Here is a 21,065-nt window from a genome sequence, read left to right on the forward strand (position 1 = left end):
ACTTTCTAACATAACACATATAATATTCATTTTAATATTTGCCAAAAGCCAATCATAAAATACACATTTTTCCCATGTTCTAAATCAATCTCTTGTACCCTTCAATTTTTTTGGTGTGTGTTTCTCTGCAAAACCTGTTACATGGGTTCATACATTCATATTGTGATGACAAGCAATAAGTGCACTGTTGGAATACTCCTACAATTCTGGACATTATTTCCCTTGAAACTGGAGTTTTAGATATGGTGTTAGAAGGTGTTGCAGAATTGTAAGCACCAATTCTGCCTCTTGTTTCTGTTCGATGTTTGAGGAAAAATAATGTGGAAGATCTATAAGGGAAGTGGTTTTGCATTTTTTTTGGATACTTGCCTGAAAAGTATACTTCAAATGTTAGCTATAGAGCTATAGAATGCCAACAGTGTATCCTCTACTGGTTCTGTGCAGTGCTTTGGGACATTTTCTGATGTCCAGCTACATTCATACATTATTAATCATTAGTAAGTGGGAAAAGCGGTGGCTGTAGATCCAAAGAATTTGAAAGTTCCTAATCTAATCAAGCAATTCTTTAGAATTGTTCTTTCAGTCTGACACATAGAGATTATTTGCATTATGACAATAAGCAACCTCCCAGATTTCACAATCAGAGTTGGACCGGCTGCTCTCTCTCTGCTGCTCTTGGTGGACTCATGCAGTGACCAGTGGTGATCTTGGGGCTGGAGAACCCTCCAGCTTGGAAAACACTCGTGTAGAGCCATTTAAAATGCTAGCATGCCTTCCAAACTACACAAATGGTGAAGGCCAGATCTTTGACTGTTCTTTCTTATTTTTTAATTGAGAAGTCACAGGTAATTAAAAATAAAACAAAACTCCACACCCCATAAAATAACCAAAAAAACCCAAAAACTCAAGGCCCTGAGAGTTCCAGTATTTACCTTTCCTTTAGATGACATTTGAGCCTGTGCTTTCTGGATCTAGTAAGAACCGTTCTCTATCCCTTTGCTTTCTTAGGCTGAGTATCAGTGCTTTTGTAGGTGTGTGACCTAATGATCAACCATGAAGAAAACTATTTGTCTACATTTCTCAGCAGAGGCAGCCACAGGATGGAGGCTGGGGAACTTCTCCAGAATTCTTCATTGCAGTGGCTCCCCCTATAGCAGGGGCTGTCAAGAATTACTGAGCTGAGCCTGCCCTTCTGAGCCCAAAATCTGAGCCCTGCAGGTGCAAGTGCTGGAAATGTTGTATCTAAGTAATGTGTTGTAATGTAATGTAATGTAATGTAATGTATCTAAGTAGTTGTTGTTATTTCATACTTCAGGCTTGAATGACTGAGAAATCTGGAACCCCAGATCCTCTTTCCTGTAGGAAGACAAACACCAAAAGCCAAAACCAATCCAAAATAAAACATCAAAGGTCACTGGTGTTTGAATCCTTTCCACAGGAGGGCTGAGCACCAACGTGTCCCCAGCCAGGCTGTGAACCTTGGTTTGTTGCCAGCCTTTGGTGTCAGCTCTGCCAGCCTGGACTCTGCATTTTGTCTTTGCAGGGAATAGGGATGATTCTCCTGTTTTTCCTGGCACATGGCTCTGAGTCCCATTTTAAACCTTCCTGGGTAACAAAGATGCAGCTGGGAGCTTACACAGCACGGGAGGAGCCCCAGGAGGAGGAAGAGCCCTTAGTCTGGTTTGTGTGTGTGTGTGGATGTTGCTCACTTTGCCACCATTCCCACTGAGTGCCTGCAGTCCTGTTCCCACAGTCACTTCTGAAACTCACTGACACCTTCTGGAGTTTTGCTGCCAGCTGATTCCCACAGACTTGCCAGTATATTGCCAAAAGCATCAGCATAAATGAAACTCTCTGGCACTGTTTTTGTACTCTTAGGGAGTAGGCATTAATTTATTCCAGGCTGGGGTGCTCCACCGAGATGCACATGACTTGCAAAACTTTTCACTTATTTATACATCTTTAGCAAAGAAGTTAATATTCATTGGTTCTAAATTTCACAAATTTTTGCATCAATTATTATTTTATCTTCTATTGGTTATTGATTTCTCACTTTTCATGCTAATTAATCTACATATTTTAGTTTTCTTATTATCTTTTTCCCTGACAGGTGGTCTCCAGAACATGTTGAATCACCTTTGTTAGTCTCTTCTTTATCTTCTGGTTACTTCTACGTGTCCTTGGCAGGCTATAAATTCTGGATTCCAGATGTCCAGCCTTTAACTCCCAAGGGCTTTTTTCATTGAAGCTTATCAGTGTTAGTTCATCATAGCTTAAAATTTTTGGGGATCGAATAATCACACTCTAACAATAGCAGTCAGTAGGAAAAAAACTTAGGTACATGCTGGCTAAAACGGAGAATTACACTGCTAAAGACTAATACACTACTTATAGTTTTTAAAACAATCAATCAATAAGTTAATTAAAACCAATAATTAGGAAAGTTATCTCATTTCCAACAAGTACAGGCAGGAGACCACGGATGATACAGTGGGATCTGGGGCTGACTCGTTCTGATTTACTGGAGTAAAACCTGCTGCTTGCCTTTGGAGCCTGAAACCTGAGTGCCCTGTGCTGCTAGTCAGACTCCCAGGAGCGAGGGGAGCCACAGAAGCAGGGGCTGCAGCACACAGGGAGTACAGGGAGCAGCACAGGCTGGTAAAATAAACAAGGCAACACCCGGGCATCCACCCCCAGGGAACCCCACGGCAAAAGGATTTGAAATAGCAAAATGAAGGAAATGTTTACATTTGGACTGGAAAGCAAAGGAGCTTCCATACAACAGCAAGTTAAATCTGGCTCAGTCCCCAGGCTTGAAGGGTTTGCAGTTTCAAGCTTATGTTTCAAGGGTTTGCAGTTTCAAGTCTTAGGAATAAATGACAAAATCCCACAGGCTGGAGGAAGAAAGATCCATCTTCATACTCCCTACCCGCTGAGCAAGAGGCTGGGTTCATTCCAAAGGGAAGAAAATGAGTGCCTGGGTTTTTTCCAAATCAATGCTGCATTTGGAACATGAAGGAAGCAAACAAATTTGGGTTTAACTAACAAAAACCACATTATGAAACTTAATAAATAAAAACCATAGTAAAGCATATAATAAAACATATAATAAAACATATTATAAAACATAACCAACCCAAACCCTCTTACATCCATTATTCAAAACACACTTACATAAATTAAGTAGAAAAAAGAAAATAAATGTTAAAAAACAGGGCAGGTGACATCTGGAATGTGGCACGAGGCTATAAGTTTATGACAAAAACAGATAGTAAAGCTCATTCATTTTTCTGTTCCATCTTTAAGTTCTGTTAGCCCCAAAATTCTTCTTTAAGTCTTGGCAAAAGACATTTCCTTGTCCTGCAGGTGCTGGCTTCTCACAGAAATGTTCCTTCCTCTCATTGTGGCAGTCATCCTGGAAGTGAGAAAACAACCCAGGCATTTTAATTCCTTTATTTCTAATCCAATTGTTCAGTTCTACTTTTCTGAATTTCTGTCTGCTTTGAATGTGACATTTTTAAATTTCATTATTTAATAGAGGTAAAAAGACCAAACATAGCAACCCCTAAACTCTTCTATTTACTAATCAATAACGCTTGCTAATAAACTAAGTAGAGAAGCAATCTCATGAGTATCCCTATCAAACTCTTTCTACCCCCAGTAAACCCCCAAATTAAGCTTTAATCCCTGGGAGAGACCCTTCCTCTGACAGGCCATGGCTTCTCATGTACATGTTCCTGCCTCTTGTTTGTCAAACACCCTGGAAGTTAGAAAAAAAAACCCTCCATTCTTAATTCTCTTAACTCCATAAATGCTGTTAAACCCAGAAGTGTAATTTTGACCTTTATGAAATGTTGCCCACTGTGACTTTGCCAGAGTTTCCTTCTGAAGGTTGAGGTTTCAATAAGACTTTTAGGCTGTGAGGGGTGATCTTCCTACTGCCCTCAGCATCACTCAGGTGGAAGTTTAAATCTGTTTCAAGTCAAAAGCAGCGAGTTTCTAGCAGAAAGAGGAACAACTTTCATATGTCTCAAACATCCTGCAAAGAAAAGAGGGGTATTCTTTCACCTCTTAACTCTCTCTCCCTGTTTTCCTTCCCTGGAAGATGGCAGCTCCTCTTCAGGCTACAAGAATAATGGAATTTCCAATTCTGGAAATCAAAGAGTCTTTAATTATTGTCCCTTCTGTTCAGAAAGGGGATGAACTAAAGGAAGAAAATAAGCTTGAAAACTCCCAACAGCTCAGGAAATTACAACATCCAGCACAAACATGGATCAGCCCATGCCAACTTTCCAAACGCTGAACAGTTGAGAAAGAGTTTGGATTTGGCCACAAGGATGGGCTGTGAGCACTGAGCTTGGAAGAAAAGCCCTCTAATTTATACTGCTCTAGGTGGTCAGATAAAAAAATAAATGTATAGATATACACCTGTATATAGTGTATAATTACTCATCTCCTCCCAGAGTGCAGCTCTGGCACTAGGGGGAGGAGTTCCCGGGCTCAGCTTCATCAGTCCTGGGGGGTGCAGAGCTTGGAGAGGCTCTGGCTTTCTCCCCAGCTGCTGCTCCCTGGTCGAGCTGGCAGAGCTTCAGAGTGCACACACTTCTGCGTGATCTGATGTGCCACAGCCTGTTTTCCTGCCCTGGATGCTGGAGCTCCCCAGGAGCTTCTTATGGGGTTGGGGGATGGACATTTGGCCCCCCTTGCTCCTGAAACACCCGAGTCCTGTCAGCCACTGTTGTGCCAGCTGCAGGCTCCTGGCAGCTCTCTCAGCTTCCCCTGGGGATCCCCTGCTCAGGACACCAGAGTGGCTCACCTCAGCAGCCATCTGACAAATCAGGCCCGTTGTGCTTTCCAGGCAATCCAGGACAGTTAATTAATATTTAGCTGCAAATATTAATTGAGAGCAGCCTCCTCAGCTGTGACACCACCAGTCCCCTCTCTTTGGCTCTTCTCTACACCTGCACAGACCCAAGATGTCCAATCCCACCGGGCTGCACAGTCCATGGCATGGCTATGATTCCCCTTGGGAGCAGCCCATGGCCAGTTTGGTTCTGATACAGGATAACTGATCTGGTCCCAGGAAGAGGCAAGCATTCAGAGCTGCTCTGCTGCTGCTTGCTGCTACAAACTCCTTCTTCCAGGCTGCCAGTGCTGAGGCTGCTCTGTGCTCTGCTGGGGCTCAGAGCTGGCCGTGGCTGCGCCCACTCCCACCTCACATTTCTGTTGACAGCTTTCTCATGTTTCCATTGACAGCTTTGCATCAGATGGGGGCCCTTTCAGAGTGCACTGATGGATCTTGCTGCTTTTTCACCTGAGTAAGACTCTTATCCAGGCAAAGACATTAATATTAGTTGTACAAACCCAATAGCTGAGAGCTGAAACCCTCCAGAGCTGCAGCTAAAAGCCTGCATCTCCACATGACATTTTGTCTGCCACACTCTTCATCTGTGTCTGGTTGGAAATGCAAATGTGCTGTCTTCTTTATCTAGGAGGACCACGACTGGAAAAAAACCCATCCAGTTGGCTGTATTCCATAAGCAGTGCAGTCTTGAAAAGAGACCCTTCTCCAATCTGAAGCCATACCAACCCCTCCCACCCCTCAAATGGGACTTTACATCTTTAAGAAACAAGTGACAATTAAAAAGTGAATGTACAACTTTATCACAGGATGAGAAGGAAGGGTATCTTCCAATGAAATGAGGTTTTAAACAGTTTTCATTCTGAGAGCCACCCATTGCTGGCACTGGACAAAGCAGTTCCATCACTGTCACATCTCCTGTCCTCCCTTATCTGCCTGGCCACAGTTATCAGAGGGATGAGAAAGTGGAGAGAGGCTTGGCTGAGAGTAAAAATGGATGCTGCCCAAAGGAAAAGAAAACAAATTAACCACAACTTTCCAAACTCATTTTCTCATGGGCTCAAGAACTATTCCTCGAGATACCAGAAAGATGCAGAAAAAGATCTGAAGGAGCACTCTGCACCTCCATCTTCAAGCACCTTGCTAACACATGTCCAGTACCTGGAATACTTGGCCCATAATTCTATTAATCCATTTATCAAGCTGTCTCTATCTTGATGCAATATTTGCCCTGCCAAGACTCTGGGAATGCTGCTTGCAGTCCAGGAATTTTCCATTTTCGGGAAACACAAAATATTGATGTAGGGATCCTCTTTCTTGTAGGCATGGGCTATTTTAGTTGTCAAAAGAGGTGAGGAGCACAAGCTGTCCTTCAAGAAACTAGAGGACAGCTAAGAAATATTTATCCCAGTAGGATCTGGGCCCATGTGCTCATCTGAAGACCACATAGGTTTTCAGCACCACGAGCAGGGAGATAAGTGTTGAAGCACTGATAGACTCAGCTCTGACTTGCAGGGAGAGCAGCATCCACCTTTGCATCCCCTGGCACTTCCTATGCTGGCTGGCACCACAGCCAAGTGGCACATTCTGCAGCTCCCAATCTGTCACAAAACCTGGCAGCAACCCTGCAGCAGTTCTCATCTACTCATCAACTGTGCCAGGCAGCAAAAAGGGCTGTGACAAGCCCCGCTCAGTTGTCCCTGTTTTGGTGTCAGAAACCTCTGAGAGTGGGATAGGAGGGACAAGCTGAGACCTAATGCTCAAAGGGAGCCCCCCAACAACCCCTTCCTTCCCACAGCCAAGTCTTGGACTGCTTGGCTGGGATGGCTTCATTGGGTTCCTTCACCACCAGCACCATTTCAGGCCTCCACAGCTGGGATCATCCCACTGCAGTTCTTTTGCTTCCAGGGAATACTGAACATGCAACCAAAACACAGAACAGGGGCCACAGAAATGATCAAAGGATGGAACACTTCTCTTGTGAGGAAAGGCTCCAATACTTAGGGATGTTCAGCCTGGAGAAGGCCCTGGGGAGGTCTTACTGGCTTCAAGGGGGTTCTAAGAAAGATGAGGCCTATGAAAAAGGGGAAATGCTTTCAAATCAAAAGAGGGTCCATTCATATTAAGTGTGAGGAAGAAACTACTTAAGAGGAGTATGGGGAAACACTGAAAGAGGTTATCCAGAGAGGTCCCAGGTGCTCCATCCCTGGAAACATTCAAGGTCAGGTCAGACAACCTAATCTACTTCCAGATATCCCCACTCATAGTGGGGAAGTTGGACTACATGATATTTAAAGGTCTCTTCCAACCAAAACCATTCTATGATCCTACTCAGTTTTCTCTTGAAAACCACCCAGACTGGGCATTAATATGAGGAGAAGTTCATCTGATGCCTTTGATTTTATCTGATGGGAAAACCAATGTTTCCCTTGGTACATTGGGCAGCTGCCTCGTGTTGTACCTGCAGGAGCTGCTCAGCAGACCATGGAGTGTCCTCATCAGTCTGCAAGCAGCAGGTCAGAAAGTCCTGGAACACAGCAGACAGCTGCTCAGTATTCTCCAGCCTTGGTATCCCTTTCAGCTCTGAGATCCAGAGCCTAGAGAAAAAAGAAACACCAAGATTCCATCTCTTTCCTTCATATCCCTAACTGCTCACACAGACCCCATTTTTCAAGCTCTGGCCTCCAGTGGCAGTTTCTTCCCCATAAGAGGGTTAGACATTATTTTTCTGCACCAATAAAAAGACCCACAAAATAGCAGCCACAGCTATTCCAACATGCAAATGATCTTGCCTGGACAGCTGATTTCATGGGCTGACCAAGTTAGTAGGAGCTATCAGCCAAAAGCACATTTTGCTGCCCTGAGGATTGACTTTGTGGGCTTTGCAGGCTATTTTAAAGAGTTAATTTGGTCTAACCACATTATTTCCAAGCATTGTTACTTACAATTCATCTCTGCAGTGCTCACTGGTCTTTAAAGCATAACTTCCATTAAAAAAAAAGTCAAACTTTTTGCTCTCTTCCCGATAAAAATGGTAACCAGATGTCAAAAAGGAAATCCATCAACTTATTCCTTGCTTAAAGGAACAGAAACATTTGGAACCTCTGTTCAACACAGACACATTCAGTTATATCCACAAATATTTTATGATGGAAATGGCTGCTCAGGCAGACAGGAGATACCTGCAGCTCTGTCTTTCATCCGGCTTCAAATTCTCAATCTGTTTCACTTCTGTGGTGAAAGAAAAACTTTTAATGGTCTAATCAAAAAAGAAATATAGCAACTCTCTAGGTAATATCCCTGTGGTAACTCTCTGCTAATTTTGATACTCAAGTGAATGCATTAATGAAGCTAATCTCTTGGCTAAAACATGCTTTTAGAAAAGGATTTGGTAATGAATAATTGAGGCATTCCTAGAACCAGAGGCACTTCCTGAAAGGCTCAGGTAAGTAATTGGCACTGGTGCAAGACTGAAAAGAGTTCTGTGCCTGCAGACACAATTGAAATGCTTTTCATTCAAACTCCCCAGTTTGAGAAACTTGCCACCGAATATTTCTTCTCATTCTGAGACACAGCTCAAGAAGAATTCAAAGAGTGCATGAGAAATTTGAAGAATCACTGAAGGCCAAAATGGGACATTTTTCAGTGGGAGCATGTCACTCCTCTTATGAGGTTTGGCTGCATTGATGTAGCCAAAGCTACACCACATGCTGATGTGCTCCAAGGACAGCTTTTTGTGGATGGGCCTTGGTTGAACTAGTCCAAGCTGATGTGAATGGGATTTTGTCTCTTGGGAGACAGAGCACGGGACAGATTAGAGAGACAGTGGCATCTGCTAGTATTTGCACCCAACCTTGAGAGGAATTTCCTTAGAGTAAGGTGGTTCTCCTTGTAGCTTTTCTATCACCACAACACCAAGGAACCAAATATCTGCTTTGGTCCCATATGTGTCCTTATGCACATACTCTGGTGCCATGCAGTGAGCTTTCCCTAACACTAAACTCCACTTGCTCTGCTCAGAAGGCATCTGAGCACAGAGGCCAAAATCAACTAAGGAGGAAACCCAGTGTTGATAAAGCCAGCTTGAATTAAAAACCAAGTTAAAGAATTTCCCACTCTGGGTCTGAGAATGTGGAGTTGAATCTAGCTGGAAAAGTGGCCACACTCTGATTCCTCAAGGCTGTCACTGAGGCCATTTGGAATCACTTATAGAAACTTCCATGTTTCACTCAGTGGCTTTTATTCGCTTGAAGTTTAAGACTGTAAGTGTCACCCTCTGGAAGGGTCACACCCAAACCAAAGCCGTTCCTGGCACGTTGTTTCTCTCAAGCCCTCTCTGCACAGGGCAGCAGCACTCTGGGCTTGCAGCAGTGGTCCATGCACTCCCATAGGCACTGCCCTTGGAGAACTGATGGTCAGTCTTAAGCAGCCCCACATCCCACAGCCCAGGAAATGCTGTGCCTGACCAAGAATACCTACCCTGTTTGACAGATCCATCCATTCCAAGAACAATGTTTCACTTTTTACATCTCTATGAATCACGAGGTTGTAGTAAAGGGAACTTAGTGCTTGCAGGCACTGGCAGATAAAAAACAAACAGGAGGATAAAGATTAATTAAAGTAGAGCAGTATCTTTCTAGGTGAAGACATATTGCCTCTTGAAAGAGAAATGGCAATTGTTGTTACAGACTGTCCCCTGCAAACACAGACAGAATGACTGCTGCTGTGGGGCATGGGCTCTCTTTGTCCAGGTGACAAAAAAGAGTTTGATGTTAGTTTAAAATTCTGACACCAGCATATTTGCTTTTACAGGCAAGGAATGTAATACAGACAGGCTCCAGGCAAATGCTCAAAAAGGCAAAGTTGAGAAAATTAATTATTTATTTTAAAAAGAGAGTACCACAAGAGTTGTGCTGGCAGGTCTTCCACCTAAGATACTCCTGCTTCTCCATATCATCAAAGCTACACAGTAACAAAGCTTTGAATATGAAATCACCCCTGTTCTTAACATCTGTGGAGAAGTACCAGCCTGCCCAAACAATCAGAAGTACCAGTGGCATCCTTTACCTCTCAGCAGATGGTTGCCATCTCTCCTTCAGCCATATGGACTTCTTTAATGACACTGCTTAAAGGTCCTCCATCCATGTATTCCATAATTATCCAGAGTTGGCTGGAAAGTAGCTGAAAGAAGGAAACAATGGTTTGGAGATGAATGTGCATAGCTAAATTACCTTATGAAAAACACAACAGTTAAGAAAACTACTACAGTTTATTCCTATTTCCAGGGCACTTGTAAATGAATACAGAATAAAAGGAAGAGGTATTTCTCCTAAGTTATACACTACTTGGAATCTGTGCAGTCTAATAAGAAAGGCCCATCCATGAAAACTGAGATGTCTTAGAGGGCAAGAAAGTGAAAAATACAGGGAAATAATTTCTATGATGAGTTATCAGCACTTTTCATAAAAAATACATTCATACCTTTCTTTTCATAGAAAATACCTTCAACTTAAAAAAAGAAAAACCCAAACCAACCCCAAACCAACAAAACCACATGGAGGCAGTGAACTTAAGGACTATTGTTTTAGTCAGATAGGTTTTTTAAAAGAGGCTTCCAACGATGCATAACAGAAAAGATTAGTGCAAACAAAATTCACTCTCCTCCCACATATTGTATACAAATAGATAGATAAAAGTAAAAAGCTCAATTCTCCAGCAGTATCTGAGGAAGTTTTTTTAACCTTTTTCTTGCAGAACATAAGTGAACATTCACGAATAATACCAGAGCTACTTACCTGTCTAAATAGGTAACAATATTAGGGTGCTTATTGTCCCTTGCAATTAGGAGTTCATTGACAATTAGTTCCTTTAGGGGCTATTTTTGGAGACTCACTTGCTTCACAGCCACCTAAAATGACATTGAAAACCATTAACCTGAGAAGTCTGTCAGAATGATCCTGGAGTGAGCGTTTCTGGAGTAACAGAGCCCAGCTATGCCCAGCTGCTGTGTGATTACACATCAGAGCTTAGTCACTGGCATGACAACAGCCCATGCCTCTGCCAGCTCAGGTGCTGGTTAGGACACACGGCCATAGACATTTTGCCTTGTCAGATTGGTAAAAATGGTCTCTTAGGCTATCAGCCCTAGAGCTCTAACAACACCCTGTGCCTAAATTCTTTTCCAATGGCCTTGGTTAATCACCACTATTACCATTCACACATGTTTTGCAAGCACAAAGCAGTTGTTTTGTTCCTGTGAAAATATCACAAAATATCTGGGAATCCTTTAGGAATTCTATGGAGTTAGCTCATTTTTTCAAATGCAACTGTTGCTCTTCTTTATGGCAAAACAAAGCAAACACAGACAGACATTATGGATAAAATGCCATCCTAAAAGGATCATTAAGGTTATCCCCCAAAAACCAGAATCCTACCACTTCATAACTTGTTGAATTTTGATTTTGCAACTCTAAAGAACATTCTTGAACAGTTTAGATTTGCAGCTGTTTCCTGGCTTTAAAAAGAAATGATCCACTCCATGGCATTTTATGGATATGCCCTGAGCCCCTTGTAGACTTCTATCTAAGCACAGTTACAAAGCATGGTACTCCAAGGGAATTAGAAGCTACCAGGAAGAATCAGATGTATTTGTTGTCAGACAGATAAGAGCTTTCAGAAATCTTAAGCTGCAGCCCCAAAGAGCTGTTCAAAATGGATTGGGCGAGATGATGCTAGTCTCTGATTTGTAGGAATAGCCTTTATGAGAAAGATTTTTCTCCTGGAAACCCAAAGCTCCAGCCACAGCTCACACCAGAGGGAAAGGCACTCAAGAGCTGCAAAGTCTGGGATTATTGACATTTACCCCTCCTCCTGTGGCAGTAGCAGTCGCTGTATAGACCATTCTGAAACCCCAGAAACAAAACAGCAGCAAGGAAAGGAGAGGCCACTGAGTTCCTACAAATGAAAGCCAGCCCAAACAGGAGGTCTCTGCTGCCTGGAGTGTTTATAAAACACCTGGCATCACCTACCCTTCAGCCAAGAGCACATCAGCCCACCAGCCCTCTGCCATGCAACGAGTCCAAAAGAAAATTTAGGGGCAACATGAATGTCTAGTACAAATCTCAGATGCACACACTGGATTTATTTTAGTTCCAAACCTATGTGGGGCCTGGGGTAGGGCATGGAGTACATCTACAAAAACTGGAAAGTAATATCTTTCATTCTTTTTCAATGTTGCCTTGCTGAGTCCTCAGGAACTCTTATTGCTCTGTTCTCAGATCTCTTATTTGAATCTATCTAGGGCCCTATTATTTTGAGAAAAAAAAAAAAAAAAAGATTTCTCTGAAGAAAGTAGGTAAAGAGGTGCCAGGAACTAGAAGGACAGGAGATCTTCCAGGTCCTGCTCCTTGCTGAAGGCAATGAAGTTCTTTGATGACACCTTCTGATCAGAGTTATAAATTCTGGTCAGTACTGAGAGACAGAAGGATCTAAACCCCCTTCTGAACATGTTTGGATCTTGTCTGACTTCACACCTGATCTTACATCAGCAAAACACCTGGCCTGTGGTTCTGGAAAAGGAATGTGGCTGCACTTACCCTTTGGCAACTTTTTCCAGCAACATATTTTGTCACAGTGTCTCCCACACTCACAATGCTCCCTGAAAGGAACAAAATAAAAGATTACTTCAAAATGGGGATACCACCATCCAACAGGTCAGAAATTAATCTCTGGGGCTGTGAGCTGTAGTTATTTGGGCAACAACAACAACACAACAACAACAAGACAGGCAACTCCATAGCACAGATGGCCTGCACAATGGCTGGTTTTCTACAGTCGTTTGAAGAGTTACCTTGACAGGAAACCAGGAAAAGGGGGAAACATTCAGAGAAGACAGATAGAAGGAAAGAACAGGTACCAAGGCAAGTGTTTGCTGTCTATGGACATTAGCATGGCTCTCTCAGACCAGAACAGCAGAAGACCTACTTAGTGTCCCTAGACTCTCCTCCTCTATCCCCTTTTGCTCCTGGCAGGTGTTCCTGTACAAACTGCTGGTGCTGGAGTTCTCAGGTGTGGGAATGCCTGTTTCAGAGATACTGGTAAAGTGTCAGCTACTATTCCAGAGGATGCATGGATCTGTGGTAAGAAATCAGTTTGTGTCAGAAAGGTGGCTGGCAGAGATCCTTCTCATCAGTATTTCAGGCTTTAGGAAGTGCTCATTAGAGGAACTGTGTTCCAGCCCTTCAGAGGCCAACCTTCTCTTGACATGGCAGGACTACACAGGAGTCTCCTCATCAAATTTTGGTCATGTAAAATATACAGGTGCAGTCTAAGCTGTTCATTTAGCTACTTAGGTGGTCCATGGAGAGGGGCAGGAACCTCCACAGGACAGTTTCTGTGAGCTGTGCCTTTGGACAGCTGGCTCTGCTGATAACAGGGAGCCCGCACAGATACAAAGTAGCTGGCTTCTACACCAGTAGCATTCAAAGACACAACCTTGCCTCTTATCCAATGCTAAGATAAACTCATGGTTCCTATCAGAAGCCAGGAAAATGATGACTAAACTTGAACGTTCAGAGCTGATTTTCCAGGTGTCAGTGGCTGGGAGTGGGGAAAGCACTTTGTGGACTCCAGCCCTCAGAATTTTCAGCCATGAATGACCAGTGCTGCCCGATCAGAAACAGACAGCTCTGAACTACACCAAACACAATGCTGGCCAAAGCTGGCCCCTACTGATGCAGGACTCAGGTTCTGGTTCAAAAACAGGTGGAGCTTGGTTATCTTCTTCCTTACCATCATCTTCTTTAGAAACAGAGGGAGCCCAAGCAGCTTCTGATTCTGGTGTTGTTCCCCATGGATAGACAGCAGTGTGAGTGACAGGGTGTTACAAATTATTTACAATCTTATTAATATGTACCAATATATCCAGCTATACTAAGGAGAAATCATGAACTTGGATAGAAATGGGATTCTGAGTTGCTAAAACTAAATTAGAGGGAGCTAATTAGACAGCACTGCATATTGTTGTCAGCCATATATTCCACCATGGCTAAAAACAAACAACAAGCAACCTCCTGTCTGCAAAACTAGACTTTCATCTACTCAATAGCTCTTCAAAAGAAAATTGCAAAACAGCCAGGGACCCCTTTTTTGCTGATGCAAATACACTAAAACTTTATTTCAGGCTACAAGGCTGGCTCCTGTTGCAGTAGGCAAAGTCCGTGGCTTGCTCCATGATTCTGAAATGCTTGGAACATCAGAGGTTGCTTTGCCACTCACTGAAGCATGGGCTTTTCTGTGTCCATGTGCAATTTCACCTGTAATGGGCAAGGGAACATAAAACAGATGTTGTTAGAAAACTGCCTTTTGTGGGGAATCCCACAGAAGGAGTCAACCCAAATAAAGAGCATTTTTCTTCCAGGATGTCCCTCCAGTAGCAACGGTTCTTTTACATAGCAAGCAAGAAAACAGCACAATATACTAGGCTGTTCTGTTTCTCCAGCCATTGTAAAGTCAGACCATAAAATCTTTTAAACACAGAATTTAGAAAATAAGTTGCTTTCCTTCAGTTCTGGAATAACTGCAGAGTCTTTAGACAGACTTCTCAGAAGCTCTGCCAGTCTGAAGAAGTTTGGAAGATGTCTTTGTTGAACCAGCAGCTGAGGAAATGACAGATCCTACTGCCACAGGCCAACCCAATGCAGGGAAAAGAACCCCTGCAGTTTCAATTACAAAAGCTGCCCACATCCCATGAGAGACAGACACCCCCTTTTTGGCTGAAGCTGTTGACACAAGCTTTACTGAAGACCTAGTATCTTAATGGCCTTTTCATTTCAAAATCAACTCAGTTACTAAGGGATAGCATGAACAACACACTGATACAAAAGCCTGATCAGATGCACCTAGGAAAAAAAACTCTACTTACTTGCTAGGTGAGTCACCAGCCAGATTTTGTCTGGGCAAAAATAGAAAGAATAGGCCAGTGGAAAAAAATTACTAACTGCAGCAAAGATTTGCTTGAACATTTTTAGTGATGCTGGGCAGCAGTTTTGCAGACTGTGCACTGAAAAGAGAAAATATAGGACCCCCAGGCCAAGGGACAGCCTATAAGCTGGGAATCTCCTCCAAGAGGATCAGGAGAACCCTCTTGCATCCAAAGGGTGCTCTGGGCACTCAGGCTTTCCATGCACCACAGCAACATTCTGTTGGCAGCAGCATGGCGCCAGCAGCAGCAGCAACTTTCTGCTGACATCACAGTAGCAGCCATTCTTAGTTTGCAATCTTCTGGAGAGCTAATGAAATAAACCCATTTCTGAAAGGACCCAAGAGTACAACACTCCAGACAAGCATGCCCTGTTTGCCAATCTGAACACTGAGAAGAAACAAGGACATGAAGGAACAAAAGTACACATAACCTTTGGTCACTAATGCTTCCAACTGAGAATAGGAATGCTTCGCCCATCTCCGTTAGTTCTGAAAACAAGCAACAAAGAAAAGTCACCATTTCAGTGACATTTAGGGGCCAGAAGGAGAAACAGAATTCATTTCAGGAGTATTCCACAAGATGGAATGGTTTCAGGTTACTTCTTGCCCACTTTGATGTTGAACTTTGCTCTGACTGACAGTGGAGCCTGAGCTCCCTTTTTTGCAGCAAGATGAACTCCCTGACTAAAAGCTCCTACATTTCTGATTGCTAACTCATTCTTTGGAATCTTAACATTTGAGAGCATCTAAGACTGCTGGATTCTGCTCCACGTTTGTTCTGTTGGAGCTCTGTAGCAGCCTGGCCCACTGCCCCTGGAATGCCCTGCAGATGTCAAGCCCAAAGAAGGAGGGTTTAGAATAGTAAAAAGCTGCAGCCTCACAGATCATTACCAAGATCCCATGCTACTTTGTAAGATGACTTGCAGACGTTTTGGCCATCTGCTTCATGCCCAGACTGGCTGGAGGGTCATGGGTGTTTCCATGGCAAGCAATGGCCCTGCAGGAAGCAGGAGCAGCTTCCCTGAAGAGAAATGGAATCCTCCCTTTGGTGATTGCTACTTTACAGGCATTGAAGACCAAAGAGGGAGGATTCTTTCAAACCTACCTGTGGTATACAGGGATAAAAACTGTGGAGTCACTTGCCCTTTATCCTGAAAATTCAGCGGACTAAAAGAGCAGGGTCCAGAATCCCAGTGCTGTTGAAGCTCTTTGAGTGGATGTTCCACAGTGGATGTTCTTGATGAATTGTACCATTATGAATTATTGTGCTCTTTGGAATAACTGTACTATTTTGAAGGTGGCTGTGATTTCAAGTCATGTGTCTTTCTCTACAGCTGTGAAGTGTGAATGGAAAATGTCTATTTGAATAGGAAGTGAGCTCAGTTTTGTAAAAACAAGGATCAGGAAATAGTGCACTAAGGACTCCTGCTCTGGGCTCTCCCTGAATTCGGGAAAGAAAGTTGGCATAGTAGTTCTTATTATAATAATTATTTTATGTAGTGAAGAACCATTTCCAGACTGCCTTAAGAATCACTTGCAAAGGACTTTGAGCACCTCAGACAGCACATGCTTAGTGATATCTCTCATCCCCTACTTTATGCAATGGTAAATGCTCTCTAATTGCTTAATATTTTTTAATATTGTGGTGCCTAAAACTGCCCCCAGGACTCGAGGTGAGGCTGCCTCAGAGCAGAGCAGAGTGGGACAATCCCCTCCCTTGCCCAGCTGTTGATGCTGTGCCCTCACATTCAACTTGCCATCAACCAGGAGCCCCAGGTCCCTTTTCACAGCACTTCTTTCCAGCCTCTCATTCCCCAATTTGTTCATACACCCAGGGTTGTGCCATGCCAGATACAGAATCTGGCACTTGTCTTTGTTAAACTTCATACATTTTGTTTTTAAATGTCATTGATTTGCAATTTTTTTTGTTTGTTTGTGGGCTTTTTGGTTTTGATTTTTTTTGAGGGAGGAGGCTTTTGTTGTCTTCTTTATTTGTTTGTTTTTCACAGGAAAGAGGACCTGGTCTTCCAGGTTTCTTAGCTTTTCAAGACTGACATGTGAAATAATAACAACTTTTAGCTACAGCATTTCAAACACTTGGGTCTTGATTATATGTCAGTTCTGTCATTTACATTCTGCTTTCCCAAACAATCCCTACAGATTCACTCAGAACTGCCAGAGAGCACAAAAAAAAAAAGATTATTGGACAGTTCCTGTGACTGCAGTTCAGTGCCATGTAGAGCAAACCCTGTGTGCCATCTGTAAACAACCTGGGGATCCTTTGATCCCCAGTAAAGTCCCTTTACTTTTCAGTGCATAGAAGACTTTGCATATTTTCAGAAGCCTGTTTTTTATCAAAGACTGCATCAAATGACACCAAATACCAACCCAATCTGCCAATCTCCAACATACATGGAAGTTGTGAAAAGACAAGCACCTGTAACAAGCAGATGTGCTCTTGTTGTTTCAGTTCCTAACAAAATTAAATTTTACAGGAGCAGCAATGAATTTAGACTTCAGGCACCTGTATGCTTCTGTAAAACCTGTCAATGAACAAAACTAGGCTCTTGAATTCTTATATTTTCAAAACAGCCTCAGGTGCTCTAAATCAGCTGACAACCTGACTTGGAATACTAAAAACAAAAATACGGCCCTACCATGTCAGACCAAATGTTCACTGAACTCTGTGTTGTGTATCAAGCTCTGTATTATACCTCCATCACTGCCCCCAAACCAGATGCTAATGAAATTCTAAAGAGGCTAAAAATGTTCCAGAAAGTAGGCTGTGATGATATTAAAGGTCCAGTTAGCTGGGGTATTAAATAGACTGGTGTTTGCATATTCTGTGATACCTGACTTTGGTTTGAGAGCTGCCATTAAGACTCCAAATCCTGCTGCAGCCCACTAGCCAGAGATGTAAGTGGAGACTCAGCTTGATGCTAGACCTAATTATCAACAAAGCAATGGCATCAATAATCAAAAGAGATTAAGCCCTCAAAGAGTGGAACTGGAGCTCATAGCCATTTCTTTTAAGGTTTAGTTGAATCTGACCTGAGGCTTGGCTGGGCCCTTGGATTGAGTCAGAAAAATTTCCTGCCAATGGAGCAAACTAAAGCAAGATAAGCAAATGAAAAAGCCCCAACAAAACCCAAAGAAAGAAGCTGTGGAGTCAGAAACAGTCATGTATATATTCCTGACTAATGACAATCAAAAAATAACCAAATTCCTCTGAGAAATGCAGTGCGTCAGAAGATGGACACCTGGTGAGATCAAGGACTGACCCACTCTGAGCGAAGGTGGGCAGTACCTCACACCTTCACTGGGCTGGTGAGCACATCAATGCTCAGCCCAGCAGCAGGGGGGCTGGGGTTACTCCCAGCATCCACCCTGTGCCTTGGCCAGCAGGAAGGATCAGTATCTTAAACATGGCCATGAACTGTGTATGCTCCTGCTTTCCAGTGACTACACGTGGTTAAGGATACACATTAAAAGTAGCCTGAAGAGCTGAGGTTTTTAAACACAAAGCATTCCTGCTCTCACACCTTTTCCACCTTGCAAAACACACACACAGCTCATTCCTGTTTATCTTACAAAACCCAGCTAACAGCCTCATTAGGTTCCTTGTGGATTCCAAGTAATGTTTCTGCTGCAATGACTCCAGGTAACACCATGCAACAGATTGGAAACGGGGCACAAAGAGCTTGACTCTTTTTGTTAAATAAACACTATTCTCAAACAAGCAAAGGCTACTTCTTTTTTTCTCTTTTTTTTGGGAGGGGAGGGGGGCGAGGAGGGTAGGTGGGGGCGTGTGTGGTAGGGTGAGTGAGCAAGGAATGGGACCATTTCATTGCTGCAGGAAATAAAAAGTTGCAATATGGGAGACCCCCAACAGAGCCATTACTGGGACTTGCTTCCAGGACACAGGTTGCAGCCTTGGATACACTTCAGTCCAAACTCTTTACATTGTCAAAGCCGGACTGTGGTGGTATTCGCAGGGGTCCCAGGATGAGGGAAGAGACGAGAATCTTGACTCCCTGTTTCAGAAGGCTGATTTATTATTTTATGATATATATTATATTAAAAGAAAATGATCTATTAGACTATACTAAAGAAAGAGAAAGGAGACATCAGAAGGCTAACAAAGAAAGGAACAGAATGATAATAAAATCTTGTGACTGACCAGAGTCCCAGCACAGCAGGACCTGTGATTGGTCATCAAGTAGAAACAATCCACATGAGATTGCACCTGCACATTCCACAGCAGCAGATAATTATTGTTTACATTTTGTTTCTGAGGCCTCTAAGCTTCTCAGGAGAAAAAATCCTGGCAAAAGGATTTTTTAGAAAATATGTCTGTGACGCCAGCCTTATGCCCTGGGCTCCTTGTCCAGGCTTCTCTGCATTGAACCGATACCCCAGCTACAGGCAACCAACGAGGCACTCCGACTACCAAAGCTTTGCCAGCAGCCCGCACAGACCCACCGCGGCCACCACCTCAGCATCAGCCAGCGTGCGGAATTCCTCACCACTCGCCAGCACGAAGAAGACAAAACACCTCTCCATGCGCCGGATGCTCCCCGTCCACCTCCCCCTCCCGCAGCTCCAGCACCGCGGACAGCGCGGGGGTCCCGGCGCCCGCCCCTGGTGCGCCCCGGCCGGAGCGGGGTCCAGCTGGAGCCTTTAGCGAACCGCAGCCGGATATCCCACTGCTCCTTCGTGTCTGGAAAGAATCCCCTCCTTTCCCAAGCAGTGCTGTTCCTCAGCGCTCTCTGCTTCGCTCTCCTTTTGTGCCTTTACAGTGAAAACCAGAAGTGTTGCGAAGAGGACTTCAAACACTTTGAATGGGGATTTACCCCTGTAATAGTTCAATTCTTTGTTGTTGTCTCTACTCATATTTTTTTCTTGATTTTTCATGCAGGGAATTCAGTTTCAGCACGAAGTAGCAAGTTAGATTAAGAATGCCTCACTCTCCAGTTATGTTGTTTGATCAGGAAGGACCTTCCATAAGCGTGAGCTGGGGGGACTGGAAATAAAAAATATTAGCCTTTCTTATAGAACAACCCTATCTCCCCATTTTCATCCGTTTCCGTGTGTGGAAAGTTCTACTTAAATATTAATTTGCAAAAAAGAGGATGCCTAAAATTGAAGAAGTAAAAGTATTAGTGAAGCACAGCATTGGAGGATTGAACAGGCACAAAATTTTAAGAAATGCAAGGCAATTTGATGCCTCAACAAAGCCAAATTAGACACAGGCACCGTATTTGCATCTTTATCTGTATGATCCTATGTGTGGTTTTTATTTCCTCATGGCACCACCAGCAGGCTCAAAATCTGGGATTTCCACACTGTCCCCTCCTGCACAGGCCCTGCTCAAACAGCCAAAGAATAACATAAAATTTGTTCCCAAGCTGGACCATCTCAGACTTTAAGCAGGCACATGAGAAATACTCAGTTTTGATGAATTACCAGTTAAAAGCTGCCTTACAATCATGAGGCCAGTGTAACAGCAGGTAATACAATGCCAATACTATCACAGATGTTTGACTCTGCCTCCATTCCTGGCTCATCCACCAGAACAATGGGCTCCTCCCATAGATGCCAGCTGAGGTGAGGCTGGGGCTCCCTAACAGGAGGCAGGCAGGATTTTGAAGAAAGAACTGTTTTCAATAACATTCAGGGAGCTGGAAGACCAAAAGAAAGGAGAAGGTGTACTGCAAGACACTTTCTTTTTGAAGTGTAAATGCCTGACACTTCCCAGCCTACATGTGACTGATTTTAGACACACTCACCCACAATCCACCTGAGAATACTGATCACAAATTGGTAGCAGCTGCCACTCACAGAACGAGGTGAGAGAGCAATATGCTTTCTTATGGAAATAAGCATAAAAATGGCTTTGCCACCTGTATTCACACACAGCCAAAGTGTGGCTGAAGTCTGTTGAATTACAGAGGGTCTCTGTTACTGTGCTGCTCTGGTAAGAGGCTCTGAAAAGGGACAAGTGGAAACCACTGAGAAACAGTCACATCAATGTAGTGCACAGTCCTGCAGGCTTGCAGGGGAAGATTCAGACCTTCTTGTACCTCCAGCAGCTTTAAGCTGCATGGTGTTGAATCTGGATCAGGACAAATTGTAGAAGCCTGGGCAAGGCTTTCACACTGGCAGTTTCTCAACAGCTTTGACACTTGGTACCCAAAGCAGTGAGCTTGGCTATGCCCATATG

At 43.5% G+C, this 21,065-nt stretch overlaps 1 pseudogene; it reads right to left on the minus strand.

Moving 5' to 3' along the window:
- Positions 1–8,696: 8,696 nt before the first annotated feature.
- On the minus strand, positions 8,697–19,405 carry LOC132069528 (serine/threonine-protein kinase PAK 1-like; annotated as a pseudogene).
- Positions 19,406–21,065: the final 1,660 nt, after the last annotated feature.

Source organism: Ammospiza nelsoni, chromosome 1 (assembly GCF_027579445.1).
Source record: "Ammospiza nelsoni isolate bAmmNel1 chromosome 1, bAmmNel1.pri, whole genome shotgun sequence".
NCBI classification, from domain to species: Eukaryota; Metazoa; Chordata; class Aves; order Passeriformes; family Passerellidae; genus Ammospiza; species Ammospiza nelsoni.